Source organism: Caretta caretta, chromosome 11 (genome assembly GCF_965140235.1).
Source record: "Caretta caretta isolate rCarCar2 chromosome 11, rCarCar1.hap1, whole genome shotgun sequence".
Taxonomy (NCBI): domain Eukaryota; kingdom Metazoa; phylum Chordata; order Testudines; family Cheloniidae; genus Caretta; species Caretta caretta.
This window is the reverse complement of record NC_134216.1, coordinates 24065930-24093057: the sequence shown is the minus strand read 5'-3', so window position 1 is coordinate 24093057 and position 27128 is coordinate 24065930. Positions and strand designations below refer to the sequence as shown.

The following is a 27128-nucleotide window of genomic DNA, read 5'->3' as shown; positions in this document are numbered from 1 at the left end:
AAGGTGCCACAAGTACTCCTTTTCCTTTTATTGAATAGACTGTTACTCTATAGAGAGATCCATTTACTTCAGTGGGAGTATTGTGCAACATGAGTACGAGTGGAAGAACAGAATTTTATTTTCCAGGTGGCATTTGCTTGTAGTAAAGAATTAATATAATCAGGATTACACGATGCAAACAAGAATCTTCATATGTCCTGCTGTAATGCAGCTCCCATGATTGCCTCCAAAAGACAAATGACTTAAAACATGAAAGCAATAAAAATTAAATTCACCAGAGTCCCGTTGTGCCTGAGCTAGAAAATATGAATTCTGCATTAAGCACTTCTAATTTCAATGCTTGGGAACTGTTTTAAAGCGGTCTGCTAATTTGTAGCACTGTAACATGCTTACTCCAACTGTTGCAGTGAGAAAAAGCACTTGCTCAATGGCACTGCACTAACAACTCCACTTTACTCACGGATAAGTCTAGGCAGTTTTCCACCTGTCCAGGCAGATAAATCAGCTGCATGAGGCACCAGACAGGTGAACTTGTCAAGCCTTGATATAGTCTTGATGCAAGTAAGTTGCTGTTTATGTTGAATATTTTCAGTTTAGGTTATGAATGAGATTCCCTCCTTCTTCCAAACACCTGTTTTGAAGTCTTCCAAGCTAATACTGTCCTTTTGACATCTGCTTTATTGCAAGTGTAATTTTTCTGTGACAGGTGAAGCTCTTAACCTGCTTCATTTCCAGCTTTCCCTTCCAGAGAACCTGTCTCTCCCTATCTTCCAGGTTCTTGATCTTCCTTCTTAGTTGCACCGACATCTTCTTGGGATGTTGACCTGCAGGCCTAAAAAACTTCAAAATCATTAAATAGCAGGAGAACTCCTACAAACTATATTTGATGGTTCTGCTTACCTCTTCTGCAGGCTTACTGAGTGCTATGCTTCCGTACTCTACATTCTTTCTCCACTTCCGTCACGTATTTCATCTGTTCAATGCAATTTGAAGTATTGTTGAACAATATGAATCATCTACACTTTTCATTGCCCGGTCAAGTCATAAAAATACCAAGCTGATACATTTGAAAAATATCCAAGGAACCAAATATTGAAAACTTCCCATGGAGACTATTAAAGAAATGTCAAGTGGATGTGATACTACGTCCCACTGCATCAAGTCATCTGAAAAAAGTGACATGACATAGTTGGAGGTTACATGATGTAATCTGGCACAACGTGGTGAATATGGAATGCTTGGGAAAACAAATCTTTTAAATTCAGTACTCAGTAGTAGCTATTTCACCAAAATTTATTATAGCAAATGGGAAAAGGGTGGATGACAATGACCCACAACCCATAAACTTGTAGGTATATTTTTGGCTGTGAAAGTGAATTATTTTCAGGTAGTTAAACATATCTCTGATTGTAATTACTTCTCAGACCAATATTATCCTTGAATATTTGACCTGAATAGCTCGATTTCTTTGTTTAAGAAGAGAGCCACTTGAGATTGGGGCAATATATGGAGAGCCAGGTTCAAGCACTGCTAATAATAATAAATAATAATAATAATAATAATAATGGAAGCTCTCTTTTTTTCTATTGTGTCAAAATCATAGTGTGAAATTTTTTTCCTGTGTCAGGAAATGCTCTTTTAAAATGTATCTTTAAGAAAGAAAGAATCATTCTTCAAATTGAAACCAGCATAAAATATTACCACAAAAGACCTGGGCTGATTCCTTTATAAATGAATAGAATGTTAGAACCATGGCAAAGGCAAATTGGCCTACAAGAAAACTGACAGCTTTATAGCCTATGTCTCTGATTGAAATGTTGGGAAATCTCTTGGCAATTCTCCCAGACATCCAGGTAGAACAGTGAGTTCACTGATTATGTTAACTAAAACAATCTGGCTTTGCACAAACGCACCTCAGGCCCAGCCAAGTGTGAAGGCTTATCAGCATGCCAGACCAAGAAAAAGACCTGTTTACCTGAGGAGAGTAGCTAAATGACTAGGCTTTGAGAAATAAAAACAGGAACATCAATGCTCAGATTTTTTTTTTCTTTTTAAAATATAGCTTAGATGTGAAGGCAATGATTGAGCCCTCAGTGGGACTGTGTGGATGTTAAACAAGGGCACACTTTGGTCCAGTGTGTTTACTACCTTTAATAATAAGAATACCATAGTGATAAGTATAGTATTAAAACACATACAGAGAGAGAGAGAGAAAGAATAAACATATTTCTATGAGAGAGAGACAGATTCTTAATAAATTAGGATAACATTAGGCCTTTCCGGGACAGCCTGGAGTATCGGGTGGCACTCAGCTGGCTACCTCAGAAATAGCCCTGGGAAAGAATTGACTCACAGTTCCTCCCTTCTTGCTCCAGGAGTGGGAGAAGGGAAATAACTTATTACAGCCTTGAAAATAAGGCCGTTAGCTTCCCTAACTCACTTGTGTGCAGTCATCTCTTCTGGCCAGCTTATCCTGGCTCCCCACATTCCCTGCCTCTTCACTTGCCCTGGTGCTACTCTCTTGCAGAGTCACAGTACATGTCATTCTAGTGCAGCTTCGCAGGCATCGTGGGCCTTACTGCCTGCCAACCCTCCACTCGTCTACATTACAGCTAATCAACATCCAGCCCCAAAACTACATATATGAGAAGTACAAGTGTTAAATTGTACCAAAGTTCAATTAAATAGCTGAGAGCAATGAATGCAATGTTCAGAATATTCCACAGAAGGGGGAAGAACCATTTCCATTACCTTTTAAAGATCAATTAAAATTATAATAAATCCAAACCATACAGATTACAAAAGAAATGCGGCTGTTAAGTGACAACCTTTTGGGCTAAATCCATAACTTAATGTTATTTTAAACAGCACATAACCCAGAGAATTATGTTGATGTTTACATAAGCCTGTCTCTTGGAATCTGTGTATGTTTAGAATTCAGTTCGTAAATACATTTTGTTCTACTTCTCCATTAAACTCTCCAATAGGTCTGTCTTTTAAAAAATAAAATCCTGTGTTGTGTTAAAAGATAACTACAGCAAGTTACAAATATGAAGAAAGTACCTCAAGTAATGCTCTTTCCCCAGAGATGCCCTTTGGTTGTAGTCAGTAATGCAATCAGATATCTAGGGTTATTTCAACTGCCTGCCAAAACATCACTCATGTCTATTAAAGTATCCTGAAAAACACCATTACATCAATTCCAGCAATGGTGTAATTATTCTTCTTTCTGGAATGTCTTCTGATGTGAGTCAGTCCACTTGAGTGGGATTTCATTGGAAAATGGCTTTAGGAATGTTTTAAATAAGGGAAGGATGGGGTGGGGCTCCCTTGCAGCAGGCTTTAAGGAACAGTTTCAAATCATATTTCATCAACCACTCAGTTAGAGTGACCTAAGGTAAAACAGAATAATGCAGAGAGACAGGGAGTTCCACTCAGACTCGCTATCATAACAACACATAGGATAACTGCATCTTTCCAGAATAGTATTTCCCAAAGATATAGGGCCCAAACCAGCATTCCTTGCACACTGAAAATTAATTCATTCTGTGAACAAGGAATGCACAGTTGAGGTCATCATTATGACAAAAAAACAAAACGAAAACACACTTAAGATTGTATTATTTGCATCATTGCTTAATAAGGTAAATTTGGATGTCTGCTTAGGAATGTGGTGCAACAACAGTCAGATATGCAGTAGAAGAAATAATAAAAGCAATTTATTTTATGTACTAATCAGTAGTAGTCACTTAGAATGGAGATATCATAGATAATATGGATAATCCACAAGGCACCACTCCAATCCATTATGGCTAGGTAAAGTGTGGCTCAGTTCTAAATGCGGCTTTACATATTGAGAGTTAGCAAAGTGAACTTTATGTATGGAAAATCTGTAAGACAAATTCTGCCTTTGATTACACCAGTGTAAAGCCAAACTAACTTTTTTTATGTCACTGGCATAACAGAGGTGAATCTGGCCTTCTGCCTCCTCTTTGAACCTTGCAAACAGAAAAGTTTAACTTGATGAAATTCTGCTTCCCTATAGGAACTACAACACTGTCAGGAATAAAGCAGTATACTTCTGTAGTTGAGAAGGGTAAAGAACATTTAAACAACCTCTAAATTAACAAACAGGTCCAAATTCATCCCTGATGGAATGCGACTGTTTTTGATGGAGCTTTACCAGGGATGACCACAGACCATTGTCTTTTACATTTTTAAAATTTAAAAATCAAATTTTATAGAGCACCACTTTATAAAACTGTTCCTACCCAACTCCATGGAGCTACATCAATTCTGAAATATCATGGGTGAAATCCTGGCCCCATTGAAAGCCATGGCAAAACTCTCATTGACTTGGGTAGGACCAGGATTTCACCCTATATGAGGATGTATTTTCCTTTTGGTGGACACTCATAGCTTCTATGCTAGTGATTTTGCAGAGTTATTTGGGTACATCCTCACCATAAAGAGAAATGTGAAATTCTGCATCACCTGCGTGCTGCATGGTGTTGGGCATCAGAAGAAGGCCCTTCTAAAATCTCACTTCTTCTGTAAGTGTAAAAATTTTGTTGTCAAACTGAGAAGGAAAATCTGAAAAATCAGAGTGTATTTTTACTGAAACATTCATATTAACAAGATTTTTTTTCTTTAGTGAGTAATAATAATGAGATGCTGGTAACATGCATCTGAGGGTCTCATGGCACTTTACAAACATTAAGTAAATAAGGCCTTGATTGTCTCCTCTGCTTCTGTAAGCATAGAGGAGCATGGTCCAAAAAGGCTGTCACTGAAGTATAGGGGTGTGAAGAGTTCCAGCTCTGTGGCACCATCCCCCAAATGCTCTATGATCCTAAGGAAGTTACTCTACTTCAGAGTCTTCCAGCGCAGGATTTGGGGTATGGGAGTAGGTGATGGGGAAGAACAGCTCTCACTGGATGCATCCTTAATTCCCTTTGCATCCCTCCCTATTGCCTATGACAATGCCACACCCAAAGGAATTGCTCTGCCAACAAAGTTGAAGCCAGCATAGCAAAGTAAAATGAATGCCCCTTTGCACAACTAGGCATTCACTTCCCCACAGATGTACAGAGTTGTGAAACTATATTCTCTTGCCCTACCCATAGGACAACTAAGCCTCTCCACTGAGTGGAAGATTTGGTTAAACCCTCTCCCCATAATCCCCAGAGTTTGCTGGTCATCTTGTCAACATCCCACAAATATTTTGGCAGGAAGGTATGATCTGACTTAAGCCTTGTAACTCACCTTTTAGGTATGCATCATTAAATCCATTTTACCAATGGACAAATGGAGGTACAGACAGTATGATAGCATTTTCATATATGTTTGCATTATATTTCTATTCATGTATTGTATATCACAGTTTTATCTGTGTCATGTTTTGTTGAGTATTATAAAATTAAATACAAACTTTTTGAAAACAGTAAAAGCAGGAGATGTCCAGAGCCAACATGTGTGAAAATAAGATGGAGACAAGAGATGATGCACTGGTAAGCCTGAAAGGATCTTTGCAAACTCTGAAAATCCAGCATCTTTCTTCAACTCCTAAGAAATGTGGTCACTCAAACTCATGCCAGTAAAACCTGTGATGCAATCCCACCTTCATTCTATACAAAATATATATTTTCTCTATATAGAATAATACAGTGGTCCCCATTAAAAAAATCAACATTTATAATCAGTTTTGTATGCACCTCTGTGCCTACCTATCCATCTCCCTCTCTTGGTTCTTATATCATGTCCATCATAATAATCTCTGAACACCAGTGTGGAAATTGTTGGCAAATGTTCCATTTTTAAATGGCAGCTATACATTACATCACACCCAGAATTCCAGTGAACTCGTCGGTTTCTCACAGTTTAAATACACTGTAGATTCCTTTTCAGCTGAACATGTACTGAACTTAAAGTTAAAGTGAACAGGCAGTTCCTCATAATACTACCTCACACATGGGACAGCTTAATGGCATTGCAATTAATATATGCATAAGTACAACCTGCATTATCAGTGATAAAAGACAAGTTAACCACTTGATTACATATAATTACACAATATAAATTCCTGTAACCAATGCAAGCATGAGAGATAGCTTGTAACCTTTGCAGTATATAGGGAGGGTTCACTGTAGTTCCTTCCAAGCACACAGTTGATTTCCATTTGATCATTTTCACACTAAACAAATATCAAAATGTTTATTAAAAATAACTTCTAGGGAAGTCACATGACCACATTTTCTGCTGGTATCGAGTGGTGACTTGAATAGGTGCTGCACTAATTTACTCCAGCAAAGAATTTGGCCCAGGATCTGTCTACAAATTAAGCAAAAAGTAGGGATATTTTAGTTTAGTTAAATAAAAATGGGGTGTCAAGAAAGGAGTATAGAAGAACTGTTGGTTTATGGAAATCAAGCATAGATGTCCTTAAATTAGAAAAATGAATATAGGTTTGAACAATCCTGGACTTTTTTAAGCACAGTCTTAGCATAGCTCTAACTCTGCAATTAAATGGAAATAATTTAAAACTGTAAAACTCCAAAGAGTGAGGGGGGAAAAAAAACCTCACATACATGAAACCAGCAGATACAGAGCTATTTTGTACAGTTCAGTAGGCAAGCTAACATGAAGTTAATAGTGACAATTGTTTTAAATTGATTCAAATAACAAATACACATTTCAGAGATTATGAAGTTTTGCACTGCATTTTTCTTTTTATCTTTAAAAGAAAACAATACTAATAGTTTCCTTTTTCCTACACTCAATTACTATTTACTACTTTCTTGATGTGGACTTTCAAAATACAAAGAAGGTTTGGCAAGTTTTCAAAGTCTTTCTTCAAAGTCAGCTCTTAAGTACTTTTTATAAAAACATGAAGAATACTTCTTACTAAGGAGAATTGATAATGTACTGCTTTCATTATTTGTATATGAAATACTGTCAGATAAATGCACATGTATTCATTTGTTTGGACCTTCTCTGTTAACCTTGTGTATGAAATCAATTTAAGAAAATGAAATTGATCATAAGAGTCAGTAACATAACAATCCTTTCTACCAAAAGCTGCTCCGGAGGTTATAGACTCAAATTTTCAAAGAAGAAAGTTACTGTATTTGCAAGTTTAGAGTCAAACTTGGCAGTTTTTCCAAACAGAGTGGTCAGAAGCAGGGAAAAAAATAAACATATGTTTCCAGGAATTTTTTTTCCAGCTATCATAGAAAATAATGGTACAAGTATGTCACAACCCTTTTAGAAAGTTATTTATGAAACCATATACATGAAAACAATTGAGCTAATTCATTGCTAATTCGTTAGTTGTTAATACTGATGCAGCATTTTTAAGATGTGAAGCACTTTGTAAGTGCTGTGTGTTACACTTTTGAGTTGTTAAAGGTAGATTTTAAAATTAAACATGAAACAAAGTAAGCTAACTATGACCTACCCTATACAACTACAATGTAAACTAATCAAAGTGACTTTGTGTCATCCGCAGAGAGTCACATAAATGGGTTTATATACAACATCAGGCGGGGGAGGTCAAATTCAGAGGTGATTTGATGGTATTGCAAAAGCACCTGTAAGCATATGTGAGTGCAAGAGAATTTGTGTTGCTTACATACTGAGGGGCCTAAAAAAGGTACAAGTTAAAGTAGGCAGCGGAAGACCAGCTTTTAATTTACACCTCCTTACACCTCTGAGTTACTTTTCCTACTGCACCTTTTTCATCTGGCCCCCTCAGCAGGTGGTTTACAGCAGATTAGATTCCCTGGGCCAAAGTCATCCCTAGTTTGATTCAACTGACTTCAACAGAGTGACTTAAGACAAACAAGGGATGACTTTGGCCCAGGGAGTCTAAATTGATATAAACCAAACCTTATGACATGCAATTCACATCACCTTGCCTATCACCTCTGAAGGGCACCCGTTTTGTAAAGACTTATACTTAACTTCAATATAATTGTAAGAATTGTAAATCATGTAGAATAATAGAATCATAGAAACACAGGCCTGGGAGGGACCTCAAGAGATCATCTAATCCAGCCCCCTGCACTGAGGCAGGAACAAGTACTCCTTGAAAATAGCAATAATAAACAATATTAATACCTAACTCTTATATAGTCCTTGTACAGCAAATGTATATATTTGACTGCATCCATCTCCTCTGCACCTTTAATATGTCACTTGTCTTCTTAGTTTGTAAATTCAAGATAGGGACATGGGTGAAATCCTGTCCCCATTGAAGTCAAGAGGGTTTTTGAAATTCACTTCACTGGGGCCAGGATTTAACCCTGTTTCTTTGCATATGTTAGTAAAGAGCTTAGCACAGTGGGCCCTGATCCAGATTGTAGCCGCTGGACGTTACCATGATATACATGTTAAATAAGTTATCAGGAAAGCTGAGGTGCGTGGAAGAGGAATTCTTATAACAAAATGTGGGTCTTCCCTCAGTGATCCCAAGGAACCCCGTTGTGCCTTTCAGTCACCTCATCATTCATTCCATGTGCCCTCCCTTAGAGAAAAAGTAACAGTCACTGAAATGACAGCAAGCCACTTCTAAGGGCTTCACACTGCAAAACCTTACACATACAGTAATTCTTATTCCAGAAACTGGTCCCACTGACTTCATTAGCACTACTTATATGAGTAAGGATTACTTCAGGACTGGTAAAGAGGCAGCGTGGACCAGTGAATAGGACACTAGAAAGAGGACACAGCAGACCTGGGCTCTATTCTGTATACCCATTCACAATGTGCAATTTATGCCACCTTAGATCTCACCTCGAAATGGCATCCTGTTTTGTAAAGACATGCACTTAACTCTTAGGTATAAATTGCAAATGTACCGAATCATAGATCTGGGCTCTGACTTGCTGTGTGACTTTGGGCAAGTCACTTCACCTCTTTGTGTCTCTGTTTCTCCTCCCACCTTTTCTCTCTCTTGTCTATTTAGAGTGTAAGCTCTTTGGGGCAGGGACTGTCACAACGGGGCCCTGATCTCAGATGAGGCTCTACTGTAATGTGAACAGTTAGACCCTAAATCTGTAATGACACTGATGTGTGAAATCCTATTGCCTCCACCCATTACCCTTAACACTTACTTTCTTCTCCTAAATTTGAAAGTACCACTGCTGGCTCAATCCCAAGAAGCCAGAGGTCACTTCAGAGCCAGTTCTACTAAGGGGAGATAGAAAGTGCTGTTCCCTGGGCCTTTTTCACTATTTTTTTTTAATAAAAGCTAAACTGAAACTTATGCTAATTGAGAGCACAAAGTATTTCAAAGAGTTATAATATATTTGTATGACAGGAATTATGCATAATATAAACAGCTGTATTTAAGGAAGATAATAGTTTAGCTCCAGGAAGTAACTGCTTAAGAAGCACTCTCCACCCCTACCCTCCCCCCGCAGTTAATGAAAATTAAACTTATGCATTATCATAGATAAGGGAAGATTAGAGGATGAAGTAACATACACTATTGGATTTGCTGCACCAAATTAATACTATAGGACTTTTTTATTATCCAGTGTTTTCATACAAACTGGATCACAAAACATTATACAGAGAGCAGCGGGAGGGAGGGAAGAAGAGGCAGAGGCACAGGAGAACAGATCCGGTATCAGCTGAGATTGAAAATGAAACAGTAAGGCTGTACCATGAGGCAGGAGTTACAGAGTGGAAGACTCTCACACCAACAAAGGCAAAATTCTGAGAAGAGACAGGGAAACGGCTGGTGTTAAATGGACCAAATGAGGAAGGGAGTAAAAAAGACGAGGAGCCAAATTCTTCTCATGGTTACACCAGTGCAAATCCACTGACATCGGTGGGTGTAACTGAGAATGGAGCCGAGCCATATAGCCTGGAATAAGCCCAGAAAGCGGTGGAAAACAAATAGGGTGATTCTGATCTGGAAGATGGAATGAATGGAGAGCTACTGGGGGAGCTGTTGGACAAGTTGTCCCTTAGGCTTTAAGAAAGCGACCTCTCTCCAAAAGACAAAAAACTGCATATATTCAGTTTTATAAAAGGAACGATGATGACAAATGCAGTCCTTAAAGCCCCATCACACAAGGAGTTGCTGGCACATCCATTTGTTATCTTCATGCAGTCTATTCTCCTTTTGATCTATGGGATATTTGGCATACAAGTCCCATTAGCATTAATAGAAGTTACCAGTCTCCCCTCACATTGTGAGAACAGACATCAGAGTGTTTTGTCCAAGGCAGGGGCTGAAAGCATGCTTGCAGATTCTACAGCATCCTTTCTGGACAGTGCCAGGCAGTTGCTAAGCCAGACACAGCAACACCCTCTGTTTTACATTACTCAACCCCAACTCTGTGCTAGTAGTCACCGGTATGCAGACTGATTAAGGCACGCCCTTCCCTCAGCAACAGCAGTTCATTACCTCTTCAAAGGAGTAAGGCAGAAACCCATGCTGAACCCTGAAATATTGCAGTCATTCCACAAATGATTCCACCTTTTGCATAGCCAGAGCCCTCTGTGCACCACCAACACAGAATGGCAGGATGCCTATCCATCATCAGCAGATGGGGAGCCACCTTACTGCTCTGCACTAACTGGAGTTAAAGAACCTATCCTACACCCATTTGTCTATCACACAGACTATATTTGCTTAGCCCACCCCTCCATTAATCAAATACATATGCACAATAATCAACCTATCCCTACTCACGTTGGCTATCAGACTGTCTCTGAGAATCAGGGGGCTCAGGGAAACTAGCTCCCCCATTATCTTCCTGGTCCAGCATGCTTATGTCCTCCTAAGCTTCACAGCTTCTATGTCCTCTTCTTTTCAGGGCTCCTTATTTCATGTATGTCTTCCCCCTCAGGCAAGGATCATGGCAATGCTGTGCAGCATAAACATACCTGGAACATCCTGCTAACCTTGTCAGAGGTGTAGGGTAATGTGCCACCAATCTCGGGCCAACATCTGAATCCCAGATTGAGAATGCCAAACTCCAGCTCAAAGCCCATTCAGGTGGATCTGAGTTTACTGCTGTATGTGTGTCATGCAATTCTATTGCCTCCACATACTGCTATACGTGTGCCATGTTTTCTAAGTGTGCTCTTCGTCTCCTGAGGGAGGGAGAGAGAGCATTTATTAGCTAGATCATCAGTGGGAATATACGTATGTGGAAGGACCAAGGGGTAAATGTTGTCCCCACCTCAAGAACCGTAGGTGACCCCCTGACAGATGTGATTTCACTGTATGGGGAGCGGGGAGGATTTGGAAGTAAGGCAGAGGGTACTCACTCTTACATGGTGGAAGCTCAACTCCGTGGTGGATATCTCTAAGACAGCATGCAGGAGGCCGAGCTCAGGTGGGCCTGAGGACCCTCCTGTCTTTCTCTTAATTCTTGCCTGTGGGGAGGGGGGCAGGGGGGTTAAAGCTTATCTTCACTGTAGTGCATTTCCTCACTACCCAGTCCAGCTAAATGGACTGGGTGCCGAATTGGTGCCTCTAAAACTGTATTAGCATGCCAGCCTACACCCTGCAATAGAAACGGAACCAGGGCCTAATGCCTGGCTCTGTAACTGCTAACCCCACCACAACTTTTAAGATGATGAAAGACAATACATTCAGAACAAAATCAGAGAAGAGATGTTTAGTTCCGAACGTTACAAAACCAACATGATAATTTCTGGATTTTTAACACCAGCTCAGACTCATAAAATACAAAAGATGAGATTAAATAAAACATTTCTTTCCAGCTTCCCCAGCAGGGAAACCCATGCACAATTTAAAATAAAACTCTGTTTTTCCAGGCTTGCAAAGTCTTGTGCAGACGTCAGAAGTGTGCAAACTAGACACACTTTTATCGAATTGCACCCTAAATTACTTTCAAAAACAGTTTCTTCATATTTGTTTGGTAGATTTTGCAGTCTCTTCCTCTTTTTCTATTTTCAGACAGCTTTGTCTAATGGGAAATGGATATACAAATTTAGATCTTTTTACAGTTACTAAGGCTTTAAAAACTGATCTGTAAAAAAGAATCCAGTGGGTAGGTGGAGGGTGGGGAACGGACACATATGTAACTTTGCTCTGTAATCCCTGCTAGAGAAAATGTTCAAATAGTCATTTTGAAAAGTTGCACTGAGTACATAGACAGCTGTTCCTCATACATACTGGGAATGTTTCTTTTAAATTCCTAAGGACACAAGAGTTTGATACAAAGCCAGTACCTCTAGAAATGGCAAAAACTAAATACACCCCATACTGATGCTTTCACTGTCCCAACAAACTCTCTCCCACAACTAAAACATTAAAACTTTTACCCCACATCCCACATTGTGAGATTAGGCCAATAACTAATGTTCTATCCAAGTAAAATACATTTTGTCATTGCTTGAAAATTTTACCTTTCACAGAAGTATAGTATTTCTGACCAGCAGGGAACATATGTCAACATTATCTATTATTACACAATGTCAGGACCAGAAAGGGAAGGTGGGTGGTGGATGTTAATAACAACTTAAGCGATTTTCTAAGAGAGGCATTTGAGAAGTACAAAGCCAGAAGTTTGAAATGTTTTTGTCTGATTGTAGCTGTGTCAGCAACCTGCCTCCTCCACTAGTGCAAACCTAATTCTGCCTGTGACCTAGTGCCCAGTTCTCTTTTTCAATCTGAGCCAACACTTTGCTAAACTGGAAAGTTTGAAAAATACCTTAGAAAACTTCTCTACCAAAGAAAGAAAAGAAAAACAAAAACATATGACTAGTCCCGATGAAAATGACTCCCACTCACTAAGGCAAACACTGTGATCATAAGGGATAGAAGGCTTCTTAATTTTTAGTATTATTTTTACTTTTAATATATTAGATCAACTATTTATGTTTCTTTTGTTTGTGTGTGTGTACTATTACTGTCTTTGGCTGTGCAGTGCCTTCAAAATAAGAATAATTTAAGGATTCATCCTAAATGTGGGAAGGATTGGGCCAGTATGGCAGACTAGTAGGGGAGGAAGCATTATTAAGGCATGGGATCTGGTCCCTGTTCTGTCACAGATTTCCTGTGTGACCTTGGGCAAATCACTTATCCTCTCTACACCTCCCTTCCCCATCTGTAAAATGTGGGGATAATAGCACTTCCCTACCTTGCAGTGGCACTGTGAGGATAAATACATTAAAGATTGTGAGGCATTCAGATACTACAGTAAAAAAGGCTATATAAATACCCAAGATAGAGAGATAGCAAACTGCAATGGATAATTACCACACTCATGCAAGATTTAATTTGATAGGCAGATACAGAGTGCTGAAACAGCACACTCAGGCCCTGGGGGTGGAAGTGCTTTGTGTTACTCAGAGCCAGCTTCAGGAGCCTGCATCCTGGACTTTTCAGAGGCTCCCTGGGGCAAATTCACTGCCCTGCTGTACTATCTTTGCACCACTTAAGGGCTGCATTGGTCATTTTCAGGATGGCTCTGCAAACATTTCTGGCATCAATATTTGGGAGACTTTCCACAAACATCTTTGCAAACCCACAAAACATCACATGAACACTCACGGAAAATAAATCAAACCGGTCTCAAACAGCCCCATGAGTGTGTGACAATTCAAACACACCTTCCCACTTTTCAGTATTTGCCCATTGCTGTTCTGGATTCTAGAGTTAATAAATGCAAGGGTGGGGAAGAGAGGAAAGAAGGTCACTCATCCCCAAGGAAAGCAGTCTCTCATGTCACCTTTCTGTGTGCTGGGAGATCCACGCCAATCAGGCTCTGGGGCACATAGGGATTCATGCCGTGTTATCCGTGGGGGCAGAAAGTCTTCACAACAGCAGAAGCTACAGTTCTAGGTGACTCAGGAGCAACTCTGGATCGCACTAAAGGAACTAGCGACATGGTTTTCATTAAATGAGAATCTTTTGTGTAGAGGACATGAAAGACAGTAGAAGAGAAGTCAAATGCAGGGCACTCCATGAATTTACAGATGCTGGAAGGGGAGGAATAAAATGTCAGTTTCCCAGAAATGGCTGGTCACGAAAGACACATGTATGACTTTGCTGTGTATGTTTCTTAAATAAAATGTGTTATTTTGTTGCCATGAACTCTAGTCTTCAATAGAAAGATTGATGGACAATGAATAGACTTTTAAAAAATAAATATTCTTTCACTGGCCACTTTCTATGCCATTCCTTAACTCCCAGAACAGGGGGCCACAACTTTGAGTCAATCCTTAGCTGCTGGAACAGTCCTTGGAGGCTGTAGGCACCCAGGTGTAGGGCAGTGCAGGTCTCTCTGTTCTGTCGTGCAGTGAAGACCAGACCAATACCTAACAATCCTGGAACTGATCAGGGCAATGTATAGGTGGCTTATAGCTACCTTTATACCCCATCCTGAATTCTCCTACCCTAGAGCGGTAATGGGTGCAGCATGAGCAGTCCCCAGGATCTGTCCCATTGTCCTTCTATTTGTATGGGACTGATAGTAAATCTTTTTCAGGGCCTTTGTAAAATATGCTATGGTGCTCACACTGTGTTTTAAGATGTGGATTTGTTTGAGGATTTAAAAAAACAAACAAACAAACAAAAAATTTCCTTTCCATAACAGACCAATGTCAAGGTTGCTGGGCCCAAAATGTCTCACGTGCTTTTTCTCTCTCATATTTTGTCTGCAAAATCCATGTGATTCTTTATAGGTGCCACCACACCCACAAAAATATATTCTTCAGGATATTTATTCCCCTCAAAATACAAATTATTCTGTTCCCCAGTAGTTATTTGTTTTGCATACAGTTACACAGCTGAATCAGAAGCAGCAAGATATGAATATATAAATAATGGAAACACTGAGGTGTAGTTTCTCACGTTTAACGTAACACAGGGGAATACATTTTTATAGCAACCCAGTAAATGTTGTAAACTGATGTTTTCAATTGCAGTGACTCAGAATTAACTTCTAACCGATATCTAAACTAGTTGCAGCTTTTTATAGTCTCATGCTTTAAAGCCATAATGATTTTTTTCATCAGCTGTAACAGAAGAAATTATATTTTACTAGGAGTTAGTAGAGGTAAACCATAAAAAAGGTAAAACTGAAACCACTTATAAATGATTATTTTTGTTCCACATAACTTCAGTGAGTGATATAGAGGACATAACCCTTTTACCTTATAGGAATGTATATGTGCAGTTCTTTACAAGAGCGTGTACATTGTTTCCCAATACTTAGGGCGTGTGATAATTAAGGGAAAATGTACGAAAAATGTAAGAAAAAGAAGGTTCTCCTTTCGTGTAATGGTAATTCAAATATTATTTAGCCAAAGCAGAACTTTTGTGTGTGCCTTTTTTTAATAAAAACTGATTCCCCCAAATAATGTGGACATTGCACACACAAGCCCGTCCCCCCTTACAAACAATCCAGGGTCACATGTCTTAAAAAAAAAAAAAAAAAGATCAGAGAGCAGAAAATGCCACCATCTGAAGGTCAAAGTTTCTTTCTGATTCTTCCATGAGAGGGACACTTTGTGGGATTCTGGAATGTGAAGTGTACACCTTGCAGATTCTGACTGGACAAACCCACTGACCCTGGAATGTCTTCTCATTTGTTATTATTCATTATTTGTACTACAGTAGTGCCTGGAGGCCTCAACCAAGATCAGGGACCTATTATGCTAGCCACTGTAGAAACACAGAGTCCCTGCTGCAAATTGCTTAGAAACTAAATAGACAAGGCAGAGAAAGGGTGGGAGGGGAAACAGAGGGTGCATCTATACTGCAAATAAATGCATTTCAGCTAACTCGGCTTGTGGGGTTGAGGCTACAGGGCTGCTTAGTTGTTGTACAGACACTTGGGGTCGGGCTGGAGCCCAGGCTCTGGGACCCTCCCTCCTCGTAATTCAACAGCCCTGTAGCCTGAGCCTCGCAAACCTAAGTCAGTTGACATGGGCCAGCTGCAGCTGTTTAATTGCAGTGTAGAGGCACGGAGAGGTGAATGACTTGCCCAAGGTTCAACAGCAGGTCTGTAGCAGAGCCAGGAGTAGAACACAAGTCTCCTGACCCCTACTCCCGTGCCGATAACCACTAGCCCACGCTATTTCTCAGTGCTGTTCTTCGGGCTCCCCGGCATCATCAGTAATACCACATTGGCTAACCATCCCCATACCGTACACATCTAAATTTTTCAGAGGGTGGCACAGGCCCAGACCACAAACACTGATGAAGATAAGGAGTACTTGTGACACCTTAGAGACTAACCAATTTATTTGAGCATGAGCTTTCGTGAGCTACAGCGAAGGTGAGCTAAGGTGCCACAAGTCCTCCTTTTCTTTTTGCGAATACAGAATAACACTGCTGCTACTCTGAAACTGATGAAGATATAAACTTTCTACCCCTATATCCAGCAGAACCAAAACACCTGGATTCAAATACTTCTGAACTTGGAAGTTTAAAATTCAAAACTGAAGTTCCTAGTGCTTAGAGCTGACTTCTTCAGGAACTAGGTTAGAGCTGTGAACTCTGATATGAGTCTGGATCTTGGGTTTGGATCCAGGTTTTTGGTTTGGGTCCCATCTCTAATAAAAAAGAAAAAAAGAAAAAAAAGGATAAAAAGAGATGAAAAGATAATTGCAGAAACTTAAAAGCCACTGCTGCATTCTTTTAAAATTACAAATTAAGCTATAAGTGATTCCAAACTATGCTGTTTTTATTAAAAATGACCTAATAATCTCATTTTCCTTTCCTTTCTTTTATTTTGGAATTTATTCTATATCCTGGTAATCACACACAGAAATTACACAACACTGCACTGTGTGCTCCTGACAATATAAACACAATTGTTTATCCAGAAGCATTGTAGGTTCATGCAAAAAAATGTCATTTAAAGCTTGTGGTCAGATCAAGAAACCACAAGTATAATTGTTTGTTTATCCAGCCAAACATTATTGTGTAGTGTATGTTTATGGGGTTGGTTCTTTCCCCCCTTCCCCCACCCCCTGCATTTATTTATTTATTTGTAATCCATTTTAAATTAGAGTTATAGAGTGAAAATAAATGATTAAAGGAAAACAAATATGTCGATTCATGTGGAAGGATGTTTTAGTATGTAAATTGTTTCCTTTGTCGTAGCTTATATTTCTTGTTTTTATGCTTCCATAGAGGCTCCATGATAACAGGGCCCTTTGGTGGAATTTCTACATATTTTCTCTTTAGTTCAGGGCAGCTGGTTTCTTTCCTCTCTGAGGAGAAAGCTGAAGTATATTTATCACTCCAGCAGTGACTCAAAACAAACAGGAAGTCTTCATCAGCAGACTCCTGGGCAAGGCAGATACTAAGGTACTGGCAGAAAGGAAACAGAGGCCTTCGTCTGTGGGAGTCAGACATACACAGTATATTGTAGTTACAGCAGATAACTAGATTAGAGATCCACCAAATTATTTTTAAAGTCTTTTTTAAAAAGAAGAGAGATCCCAAGATATTTGCAGGGCTTACTGATACCGTGGGTTCCTATGAAGTTTCCCACCAAATTTTAGTTTGTCAGAGGAATATGAACTGCCCACCAAGTGTCTGACACTCTGGATGAACCTGTGTGCAAAAGGAAACCTGTGAGTGAGCTATTCTGAGAGTTTTCACTTTGATCTGGTTGCTTAGGAAAACTACTCCTTTAGTCTGAATAATTTCTTCTTTTAAAGCAGGGCTTTCCGGTAGGGTTGGCCTTCACATGACTGTGTGAGAGAGAGAGAGAGAGAGAGAGAGAGAGAGAGAAACTCAGAAAGTGTTAACCATTAAAATGAATATTGATATTTGAAGATAGTTTTTAAAATTACATGTGTTTCCACAATTGTGAGTGCATCAGGCATTGATCCTCACTGAAACTTTATCTCCATGGGCGACTAGAGAGGGCCGGAGAAGTGGAAGCATAGTACTGCTAAAACTCATATATATACACATGGGCCAGCAGTGACTTTATCAATCCCCATCTTCTGCAGAATACAATGCCTCACTCTGATTGCCCTAAGATTGATTAGGGCAAGAATGGGCAACTTTAAGGCAGCACAGGGCCACAAAATCCACTAAACCCTTTGACAGAATGTACTTTTTTTTTTTTCAAAGTGACTACATATTACATAACTCAAAAACGTTTGCTACAGTATGGCATGTTAAACACTTAACCATGAATTAACAGTGGAAAACTGAAGTTCTTAAATATAAAACCCCTTATTGCACAACCTTAAAAAGGGTTTAAACAAAACGGTTTAATTCTCTGCTGATATGCAGAGAATTAATACATGAAAACAAAACAACAGAACATCTTTCTTAACATTTTTCCTCTGCTGCTCCCAGTCTCTGCCTCCACTCTATTTCCCCATGGACATAGGCTCTGCCATGTGGGGTGGAGTCCAGGACTGGGAGCAGGACCCCATGCACTGGATCGCAATGCCACTCAGATTTGGTTTGGCCACCCCTCCATTATGCCAATAGGAAAGGGACTCCACCATTACACCACCCAGCTCTGGTTACTTCCTCCTCATTGGCGGAGATGCTCCCCAACCTGCCCACTGCTGGGTGGGCCTAGCCAGAAGCTCTCAGTTCCCAAACAATCAGCCAATAGGGAGGCAGTAAATGGAGCGTGTGGGTGGGGTGGAGTCAGAGCCTGTGTTGATGGGGAAGCAGAGGCTAGCAGAGCAGTCTGAGGGAGCAGCAGCTTTACTGAAAGACTGTGGGCAAACCAAATAAAATGATATGGCAGTCCAGGTGCCACTACTTGCCCACCCCTGGACTGGAGGACTATTTGACACATTCTTTGTTTGTTTTAATAATAAATTTTTCTCGATGTCAAAACATTATTTAAAATACTACAGAACACCTTAAAAAGAGAGGGGAAAAAGAGCCCGTACATACCAATACCCCTCCTCCAACAAAATAAAACAGAAAACCAATATTGGTAGTAAACTACAGATACGACTCAAAACCCATTAGCAAAGATTGCTTAGAGGCCTCTAAATTACTTTTGGTTACATACCTATAGTCTCCATTTTTAAAAACAATGTGTTGTGAAGCTCCAGTCCAGCAAAGCATTTAAGCACATGTTTCACATGACGCATCTGAGTAGGCACATTGGCTTCAATGGATCTACTCACGTGCTTAAAGTTAAGTATGTGCTTAACTGATCTGCTGGACTGGGACCTAACATATTGCACTTCAGGCTCATAGCACTGACACTGATGTCACCCAACCCCATGTAAGATATTCTGTAGGAATGATTTCTCTAACTGTGAAGAAAGTTAAAACTTCATATGGTCTTATTTCAGTGATAAAATTTATTTTGGGCCCAAGCTCTTGGGTTGGCAGGAAGTGGCAGTACTGTAGAGATCCCCTCCTTTTACCCTCACAAAGTATGGGTAAGAGGGCAACATGATCAGCCCCTCACAGAAGAAGAATGCCTTGTGCAACCCCATCTGGCTGGCTCAAAACAAGCACTGAAGGGCCCATGCCACAGAGGAAGCCTTCTTTGGGACCAAAAGAACAAATCATTCTGGAGGAGCGGTGGAAGAATGAGTCCAACAAGAGGGGAAAACTGGATGCTCTCAAAAATACTCATCCCCAGATTCAGGAAAGCTGAATGGGGGTGATGAAGTCTACCAGTCTCAGCCTTCTCTCTACTTCCCCTCACTGTCCCAATGGCCTTTCACAGTCAAATCTCTCAGAAATGGAAGCTCAGTTGGTTCCCTTGGCACTCCTCACTGTCACTCCTGGTTCACTGTCCACTAGGAACTAACAGGTCCTATTAAATCCCAGCTGTGGCCTACCTTTTACCTTCACAATACAAAATCAAGATAGCAAAAATGCAAGAGTGCAAGAGCATCTCTTCCACTTGACTGAACATTCGCTCTGGATTGCATCATGGATTTGGTCCCCAAAGTCTCCTGGCTAGTCTGGGATAGGTTTTAGGGCTCCGTCTCTCAAAGACACCCTTGCTCTCAGTGTCTTCCTCTTAAACCTCCTGAAGTATCTTCTAGACTAGTGGCTTTTCTGTATCATTCACATACAGCTATGAAGCCACCTCTTTCCTTCCTACATAGAATTCAGGAAGTTGCCATTATCTCTAACTCTCCCTGGAGCAATGTGCTTGTCTTTTATTATAACCTCATGCATCTTCCAGAAGCTTCTCAGTTTATTGACATGCCTTCTCCCTATTCATCTCTCTTAATTCAGGCACATGCAGACACATACTCCCAGCATGTTGCCATTTTCATTGTATGCCCGTATTCCCTTTTAACTGACTTCATGCACATATTCTCTGCTTGTGCCAAACTCATTAACCTCAGCTTAGCAACAATTTTCTGCAGAGACTTTGTTCTAATACATTTAGTTATGATGATTTCACATTCCTTAATACTTTTTTCAGAGTTGGGCATGTGCACAATGCTGTCACCATAAGTAATGTAAAAATCGTGGGCCCCAGGCTCAAATTAGGTAGGTGAATCCTTTTGCAGATCAGTCTCCTACTCCCTCAAGTCTGACTTTAATAACACATTGCACTTTTATTGCACCTTCCATCTAAAGATCTCAAAGCACCATACAAAGGTGTGCAAGCACTATCGTCCCCAAGAAACTTAAGTCATCGAGAGATGGAGAGATGGGCTCAGTCACATAGGAAATCAATGGCAGAGCTGGGAATAGAACCCAGCTCTAATAACTCACAGTCCAATGCTTTAACTACATCATCGCACCTCAGAGAGGTTGTGGATAAATTTTCTGCCGTCAGGGCCAGATTATAGCATGGGGCTATAAAACTCAAGTTGGGAACAAATTAGCAGCTCAGATGTGCTGGCTGACTGGCAACTGTCACAGTTTTGGTGATCTCATTATCTGGTCTACACACAACCAGTCATAAAATAGTTGATGCCACAGGCCTTCTGAAGCTGTTGTTTCAGTGCTATAGGAGTATTGGTACCAAGGATGAAACTATTCTAATCTTGATTGGTTGGCTGAAGGTAATTTTCCCCCTGTATTGCTGTCTGTCATCTTGTTGTTTCTTCCCTCATCTACTTTTCTTTCTATTTTTCTTTGAGCTACTTTATGTAGCGACCCCACGCTGAACTCGTCACTCCACAGTATATTGCGCAATGTCTAAAAAATCTGATTCTGGAAATTTGCCAATGTGTCATGCTGTACTGAACTTAAGATGCCATTCTGAATCTGTACCACCCATCTACTTGACAACTGGCTCAGAATGAGAAATAATACATGGGACAAACAAAAAAAAAAAAAAAAAAAGACAGGGACAGCCTCAGGAAAAGAATCCACATGCATACTTACACATTTAGTTGACTCTAACCAAAGCCCCTTTTTTAAAGGAAGTATTTTCCAAATGAATACTGATATTTAAATTATAGTCGTAACAGAGGGTCAAAAATAAAATTGGGAGTGGTGAGGGGACAAGCATTTGGAAGCCAGAAACAAAGATTGGCAGTTGAAAGCAGCAAGAAAAGTGTTATGCATACGACTTCTTATGTCTTGCTTGACTTTGTGATGACAAAAAAAAAAAAAAAAAAGGACTGTCTCTTTTTCTCAGCTCAGTGATTACAGCAAACCCACAGTGCCAGCTTCAGACTGGCAAGGCAACTAGCATTGCACACAAAAACAAATTCATTGGGGCTTTTTTTAAGCTTAGATTGATTTAATTGTGAAGGTCTCTCACACTCACCCATTTCCTCTCCATCATTTGAGGGATATTTCTCCTTCTTTTGTCCTTCTTTAAAGCTAACAAAATAGTAAACAAATGAGGAATGAGAAAAGTATATTCCATGTGTGAAACAAATGTAGATTATGCCCCTCATAAAACTCACCAGGTTTAAGAGCACCAGTGAATGAAGTACAGCAATGCTACTGCTGCTGAGAGTTATTTTGTCATACCTCATAGCCCTGAGAGGTGTTGGTACTGCTATTTAATTGTCAGCAGATGAAAGTATTTCCAAGAGAGGCACTCTCCACTCTGTCTTTCCCTTTAGAATCTGACATTTCTGATACCCTTCCCCCCCCCACACACACACACATTCCATCCAGCTGTTTCAGCTGAAAGAACAAACAAATCAGCATAGACTTATTTAAAGAGATCTGAACCCTTAACATATTTTAGCCTGCAGGGCCCTATTCTGACTATATTGACACTCTGTCTACCTGAATATTAAGAATTGTAATTTAGACATAACAGCGTTGGGTCAAAGGTCCACTTTTTAGATATGGAAAACTGGGATTCATCTATCTGGATTATTAGCGTATTATAATTTTTCTTGAACAAATACACTAACTTCAGACAATGCAGAGGAAATGCTGCTTCCTATTTATGTTTGAGCTTACCCATATCTGCCCTCATGAGAGGTCCATTCCAGCAGGTCCAGAAGGATTGTCCATTATAATGTATTGTGTGCCTAATGGGGACCACTAGACATTGTAGGATTTGGGAGACTGCAGGAATGCACTCTGCACTTTTCCATAAGAACCACTGACCCTCATGCATTACTTCAAAGTAATGAAACAGTAAATGATCTTGTTCCAAAGCAATGTTCAATAGTATGGATCTGCTTCTGAGCTACAAAAGTTATAGATCATCCATTAATAAATTCTGATCTCTCATCAGGATCCCAGCCCCATGTGTCTTCAGAATTCATTTTTTCTTATTTTGGGATACAGAGACCTAGAGATATATTCTGATCTTGTTTACACCTTTGCAAATCCAAAAAGTTCTTTAGAAGAAATGCAATTACTCCAGACAAACTTAACAAGATCAGAATATGTCCCATCGAACATATCCCCTTTTTCTATCAACAAAATGGGACAAATTCTGTTCTCAGCTACATCATGTGAATCTGGAGTAACTGCAATGATGACACTGGAATCCAGTATAGCTGAGGGCAAAACTTGGTCCACCATGTGCATTTGGTACACCTGCAGGGAAGATAAGGAGGCAGGCTTTGAAGAAAGAAAAGTAATAGTATCAGGATTACTAAAGAGTGTATATAGTCAACCGAGCCAGTTCGACCACCCACTTCTGGGGAACAGATGCTCTGCACATCAACCTGACAGAGAGAAACCGTCATTCTCTTCACATTATAAAGATACATACATAAACCATAACTGAACCGTCAAGATACAAGCATGCCTAAACTGAGTAACCATATGATTCCATTACCGTCCATCAGTCCCTCTCTACTGTTCGTTACCCTCTCTCATTAGGCCATATCTAAAATTCAGATTGTAAGCTCTTTGTGGGCAGGGTCCTTATATTTCTGTCTGTAAAGCTTAAACACTCTTTTCATAAAAAATAATAAGTGATTTGGTTGCTTGGGGCATTTTCTCCCCCGAAATATTCTCATAGGTTAAACAAAATGTTGGTGTCGGATAAGAGTGGGTAAAAGATTTTTGATAAAAGAACTGGGTGAAGAAATAGATGCATTTACAGGTTCCTAACTCTTCCATAACCATTGAGCATCTACCACCGTTTTCCCAGACCTGTGCCCCACAACTTAATATTGATTGAAGCAGTAATAATTTAGGATGCTCTTTTGACTGCTCTTTAGACATTTTTAAGGCCCTTCTTTTTCAGGGTTTTGTTTGTTTGTTTGTTTTAATCTCCCAGGAATGTATCAGGTTTTATTTAAAAATTCCAAAAACCCAGGATTGTGGGGGAAATCAGTAAAACCAAAAATGAAGGGCATTGGAGGGAGGGGGCCCAGTACCCATACAAGGGAGGAAAGGGTGCTACTCACCATGTAGCAGTTGAGGAAGCCTTCCACTCCCTGCAGCAGTCTGGTGGTCTCAGCTGCTGGGACCTTACTCCTGGCCCAGCTCACTCCCCCACTACACAGAGGAAGTGAACAGGGCCCAACTGAAGGGCCAGGGTCAGGAGGGGAGCAAAAGCTGCAACTCTTGAGTACTGTCCCCCTGCTGGCAGAGCCTCCTCCTGACCCCAGGCCTTCAACGCGGCCCACCCACTTCCCCTGCAAAAAAATTCTCAGGTCCCAGAAAAGCCAACATTCGGGTGAAAAATGGGTAAAATCTGAATACTGACTCTTTCAAAAACTGGGAAAATTGCATGAAAATTGGTAAATATCAGTAACAAAGAGCCTTAGATAGTTTTTATTTACTTGGGGCTTCCTGATATTGGATTTCATAGTGTACAACTTTCTTTCTTCCCCTAACAGTAACTAACTACAGCATGTGCCCCAAAGAGCTTACATTCTGTTTCCTAGATATGGACAGCCCATTTTACTTACAATAAAGGTCTTAGATTTTCCTGTATTTATTAGTAGATTTAGTGCAGCAAAAGGATGCCAAACATTGATATTTCTTAGCACAGTTCTCTTAAGAAAATAGATTGCTCCATCTCCCTAATGAAAGCGAAGTGAGCTCTCTCTCACACACATATATATTTGTGTGTGTGTGTGTGTGTGTGTGTGCGCGCACGCTTGTGCACATTCCAGCATTTCTAAGCAATTTGGTCATCTGCTTTCTTGAACTGACAGTCATCTGCTATGTTCCGTGAATTAGAGTGAGTTGTTTAATTGAAAAGCTCATCTCAATACAAGTTCCTCTTTCTCAGCAGGTTTATTAAATATACTTTTTTCATCAACATCTATAAAACTAACAAAGTCTGTCTTACACACAGATTCAAAATCTAGTATAATTCCACCATGTGGCATCTAAGTCTTTAATGTTGTTTTGTCCTAACCTAATGTCAGGTTTTAGGATTTCTCTTTCTGCTTGCACTCATCAACATCTGTTTACAAAACTCATTGCATTTTTTCCCCTTCTTTATTACTTCACTAGAAAATTCCTTGCCCAATTCAGGCTTACACTCACCAGACACTGATTCATGTAAGTTGGGCTTTCTTCTATCATTAACCATTTGAGACCCATATTTACAAACTCAGTCAAGGAGAGGTACTGTGTCATGAGATCTATGAATTTATTTATTTTATGGGGTTTTCTCTGGTGTGCACCACTTTAATATCTGAGCACCTCACAGACATTCTTTAATATATCCTCCCAACCCTTCTTGAGATGTTGGCAAGTATTGTTTTCCCCATGATACAGATGAAAGCGTTGAGATAGAGTGAAATTAAGAGACTTGCCCAAGGTCATATAGGAAGTTGCAACAGAGCTGGAAACAAAAGCCAGATCCTCTAATTCCCTGTCCAGTGACTTAACCTCTGGAATGAAAGGGCCAAGCTCAGCTCTGTGGTAATATTAGCACTATCATAGCTCTTTTAATATAAACTTGAGAATGATGCACATGTTAACCAGGAAAGTACATAGAGCTCCCAATGCTGCTTTCCAAGGAAAAACTGAAGCCACCCTAAAGCAGTTGGAAATTAGTCCTTGTATATAAAACAGCATAAACTGTTGTACTCTATGCCTCTTCCTCCCCTCAGAGTAAACCAACCACAGGAATAAAAGTTACTCTAAGAAAAGAATAGAAGCACTTCATCTATGGATCATACACTTCAACCTATTCACTTTACATATACAAGACATAAAAGTAAGAGTTAATAGTTCCTGAGTCATTTTTTTCCCACCCATTTTCTTTTTCTTAAAAATCAAAGAAAGTGAGAGCAAAGACCCTCTTTGGGCTGAGGGCAGAAAAAAACTGTCCAGGCCATTCATTGGCAAATAGTAAAATAAATCCAAGTATCAAAAGATGATCAGAACTGTAGCTCATACAGTATTATGTTCATTCTCCTCTCCCTGTTCCCACATCACTCCTATTGATATCAATGGGAACAATACACGCACATACATACACAGTATTAGGCCTGCAAGCTGTTCAGCACGGTGACCCAATGAAGTCAACAGAGCTCTAAACATGGGTGCAGGAATCCACCCATGTGGAAAAGCCTGCAGGGTCAGGACCCAGTTCTTCCACTCTTACTCATGCTGATCTGTGCTCTCTTCTGTGAGTAGCCCCATTGAAATTAATGGGACTATTCACAGAGAAAGGCACTGCTGCACGCAGGTACAGGAGGCAGAGTTGAGCCTGTAGGGAAGAAAAGAATACATTTGGGTATATAGTAGGGAGAACTTACCAATAGTTTCACTTTTCTTAGTAGTCCAACACCATGCTCAGTTAAATAAATTTGGTGGTCTCAGTCCAGCTCCCACTGGACAGGGGTCAATAGAAAATCCTATCATAATTGCTCCTAACTAACATTCTTGCTGTCAGTCTTAGCAAAAAGACCAAGGACTAAATGGGCACTGAGAATAAGTGAACCCCCCTCACCACTAGAGGTGATCTCTCCATGGCATGATTATAGTACACTGGTGAGGGCCTCAATTGTTATCCTTCATGAGCAACACATACACTTATTAAAGAATAAGCTCCCAAATTCTGTCCTATTCAAGGCCTTTTAATGTAAGCATTTTAGAGCAGTTTTAATCCTAATGCCAAAAACAGACAAAAACTTTTACATTGTCTCCATATACAGGATGCTGGCTTGACATCATTTAATAAAGACAATGTTCATGCTCTCTCTCTTTGTTATCCAGTATTTGGAATCATGTGAAAAACTTGGCTGAGTATGAAACAACTTCAAAAGACACATTTCTGTGCCAGCCAGGATGCATCAAAGTAGGGAAACTAACGACCCAATTCACCTGATCCTACTAGCTGATAGAAAAGTACAGGGAAGCTGTTTTATCATTGTACCTTCCTAACACTTCCTTCCTATTCTAGATGCTATTTAAACTATTCTTGCATCCCACCAACCAGGCCTTCAGTCTGCTGCAGTTCTCAAGTTTAAGGGATGTGAAAGGAAAAGCAAAGGGAAGCCTTAAAAAGAGAGGCCTGTACGTTTCTGTGCAGTTACTAAGCAGTCATATCCTTCTGCTTTCCCCTGAAAAATCAAGTATCACCTTATCGTTTCCTCACCAAGATTAACTCCTGCTTCCTGAAGAGTATTTCTGAGGTAGAAAGCAGAGGTGGTGAAAAAAAGGGGGAGCTGAAAAGCCCAATCTGTCAAGCTCCATTTTAGAAGAAAGGAAAACTGAAAAGTGAACGTATTTAACATGAGCTATTTCCTGCACTCAGGAGGGAAGAAAGCATGCTACTAACTGTGTGCATGAGGAGATCTGCACTAGTGTTATCTCTGACCTG

At 40.0% G+C, this 27128-nt stretch overlaps 1 long non-coding RNA gene across 2 annotated transcripts; it reads right to left on the bottom strand.

The window, feature by feature from the left end:
• LOC125645125 (uncharacterized) lies at positions 1-27034 on the bottom strand. 2 transcript variants are annotated; one of them, XR_007359188.2, is made up of 3 exons: positions 26062-27034; positions 21684-21739; positions 1-973 (listed from the first exon to the last, which is right to left on the bottom strand). It is a non-coding gene; the product is annotated as an uncharacterized LOC125645125 (long non-coding RNA). The 2 variants fall into 2 exon arrangements; XR_012664355.1 differs by lacking the exon at positions 26062-27034 and adding an exon at positions 21826-21994.
• Between the last annotated feature and the right edge of the window lie 94 nt (positions 27035-27128).